The sequence below is a fragment of the Grammomys surdaster genome, unplaced genomic scaffold (assembly GCF_004785775.1).
Source record: "Grammomys surdaster isolate TR1022 unplaced genomic scaffold, NIH_TR_1.0 274, whole genome shotgun sequence".
Taxonomy (NCBI): Eukaryota; Metazoa; Chordata; class Mammalia; order Rodentia; family Muridae; genus Grammomys; species Grammomys surdaster.
Genome location: NW_021604715.1, coordinates 1,168,122 through 1,171,241, shown reverse-complemented (window position 1 = coordinate 1,171,241; position 3,120 = coordinate 1,168,122). Strand labels below are relative to the sequence as shown.

At 49.5% G+C, this 3,120-nt stretch overlaps 1 pseudogene; it reads left to right on the top strand.

Annotated features, from left to right (window-relative positions):
• The first annotated feature begins 1,556 nt into the window (after nucleotides 1-1,556).
• On the top strand, nucleotides 1,557-2,579 carry LOC114628950 (annotated as a pseudogene).
• Nucleotides 2,580-3,120: the final 541 nt, after the last annotated feature.

Below are 3,120 nucleotides of genomic sequence, written 5' to 3'. Positions count from 1 at the left end.
CTCGTTAAGCACCGGTGCTGATAGCAAGCTACATTTCGGCACAGCAGGTCCTTGCAAATTTATTTTCCCTTTGTTAAATCCAGTTTACTTTAATAGTTTGCCGAGCAGTAGACAGAAGCTGAGCGGGGGTGGAAATCGATGTCTGCGTCTGATCAGATACCGGCTTTTTCTAAAGCAGCAGCGCCGGAACTCCTGTGGCACCAAAACATCTTCGCAAGAGATGGGGCTCTGCTAGGGACTTCGGGGTCGTTTGTTTATAGGTAGTTTGCCACTTCCCCTTTGGAGTGCTTCCCCCAAGCCAAAAAAAAAAAATGGTGACAAAGGCAGCAAACGACAGCCACAAAGGCCCTGGGAGAAAGAGGGCTTGTAGGGACACTTTGTCGCCCTCTCCACAGTTCTGGTTAGTTCAGAACGCAGCAGGTAACCTTGGCTGAACCTCTGAGCAGCAGCTCCTCTGAGGAGCCCCTGGGGACAAGGGCACAGCAAAATAAATACCCTGGGTTTGGATGTAGTTTTGCTAAAGGAATAAAGGAGGCAGAGTGACCCCGAGTCTACGTCCTATAAGTCTGAGGAAGTGTATGTCGCACTGTGCCCATGGGTGGTTTTCGTAAATCCCCCTTAAAGGGTCCAGGCTAACCGAGACCACTGACAGCCGCACAGTGACAGCAATGGAGCACCAGAGGGCGCCTTACGCTCGGCTTGCTGTGGCCTTGCGGTGGGTGAGGGCAGGAGTTAGGGCCTCTTAGAAAGTGGGAACCAACAGTAGACTGGACTAACCCACGGGAACCTCAGCTCGTTGCATTGCCCACACCGCCCCCAGGCCTCCCTGAGCAGCTCACCGGGAGAAGTCTGATCATTTCTGAAACATCCGACCAGCTTTTAGACTAACAACCCAGAAAACGCAATGAAGGAAGGGAAGCCTCTGCAGCATGTACAGAAGCTGAACCAAACGTCATTTTTGAATTGCCTAGGATGAGCATTTGTCATCATTAGACTCTATCGTTCGGCACATTCCACACTCCTGGGCTGACTGTGTCCTAAAGTACACTCCATCTCACTGACATAGAAGCCCTACACACCCAGGAGGGTTTTGAGTGGAACTGTTTCATGATGAAGACACCCTCAGAGTTCTGACCACTTGCACACTGTGTCATCTAATTCCCCAAACAACCTCAAGAGGCATTCTTAGTTCGCAGTTGCAGATAGAGAAACTGAGGCTCAAATGGGTTATAAATTCTTCCCAAGTTCACAAATATCTCATGTTCATTACATTTCTGGGCATTGCTTCCCTGATGAAAAAAAAAAAAGTGGCTGCCCAAATGGCTGCTTGTACCCTTCTTCAAACTGTCAAAAAATACTGAAGCTAAAAGGATTCCTATGGTGCATAAAGTATCATCTCTAACTGTAATCTGTTTCCATTTTGGAAATATCCCACACTACTCTGGGATGCTCTTTGGTTGCTGTATCTCAAAGTGCTTTAAGAAAAGTTCCGGGCAGCTCTCTGCTCCTCCCTGTTTCAGAGATAGCTGTATCTTCTCGTGTAGTGCCAGCCTCGTCCCTTAGACAAAATGATGAAGGTCAGTGTGAATGGATTTGGCCGTATTGGGCGCCTGGTTACCAGGGCTGCCTTCTGCTCTGCATCTGGTGGCAAAGTGGAGATTGTTGCCATCAATGACCCCTTCATTGACCTCAACTAAGTAGTCTACATGTTCCAGTATGACTCCACCCATGACAAATTCAATGACATAGTCAAGGCTGAGAATGGGAAGCTTGTCATCAACGGGAAGCCCATCACCATCTTCCAGAAGAGAGATCCCGCTAACATCAAATGGGGCGATGCTGGTGCTGAGTATGTTGTGGAGTCCACTGGCGTCTTCAGCACCATGGAAAAAGCTGGAGCCCACTTGAAAGGTGGGGCCAAAAGGGTCATCATCTCTGCCCCTTCTGCCAATGCCCCCATGTTTGTGATGAGTGTGAACCATGAGAAGTACGACAACTCGATCAAGATTGTCAGCAATGCATCCTGCACCACCAACTGCTTGGCCCCCCTGGCCAAGGTCATCCATGACAACTTTGGCATCATGGAAGGGCTCGTGACCATGGTCCACACCATCAGTGCTACTCAGAAGACTATGGATGGTCCCTCTGGAAATCTGAGGCATGATGGCCGTGGGGCTGCCCAGAACATCATCCCTGCATCCACTGGTGCTGCCAAGGCTGTGGGCAAGGTCATCCCAGAGCTGAACAGGAAGCTCACTGGCGTGGCCTTCCATGTTCCTACCCTCAATGTATCCATTGTGGATCTGACATGTCGCCTGGAGAAACCTGCCAAGTATGATGATATCAAGAAGTCTGTGAAGCAGGCATCTGAGGGCCCACTGAAGGGCATCCTGGGCTACACTGAGGACCAGGTTGTCTCCTGTGACTTCAACAGCAACTCCCACTCCTCCACCTTTGGTGCTGGGGCTGGCATTGCTCTCAATGACAACTTTGTAAAGCTCATTTCCTGGTATGACAATGAATATGGCTACAGCAACAGGGTTGTAGACCTCGTGGCCTACAAGGCCTCCAAGGAGTAAGAAACCCTGGACCACCCACCCCAGCAAGGACACTGAGAGCAAGAGAGAGGCCCTCGGTTGCTGAGGAGTCCCTGTCCCCAACACTGAGCATCTCCCTCACAATTTCCATCCCAGACCCCCATAATAACAGGAGGGACCTAGGGAGCCCTCCATACTCTCTTAAATACCATCAATAAACGTTCACTGCATCCCTCACCCAAAAAAGGAAAGGCTCCTAGCCAGAGTTAGGGGGTATCAGTACACATGTGAGGAGCCTTTCTACACACAAGGAAATGGACAAGTATTCCTTTGCCTTGGAAACATCAACAACCACACTAGTATAAACTGTTGATGCCAAGGTCTGATATCTTCCCAGAAGCCTTGAGCCCACACTAGCTTCTTCTACTACTGACTTCTTCCTAGCACTCAATTTATGAGTCATCATGTAACAACTTGCTTGTTTCCATGTCTTCTCTGATTCTTTCTTGTGTATCTAGCTCACCAGTGAGCTAATGAGAACAGCAGGAACAGAGGCCATGCCATCACTGGACTGGCAGTGGCT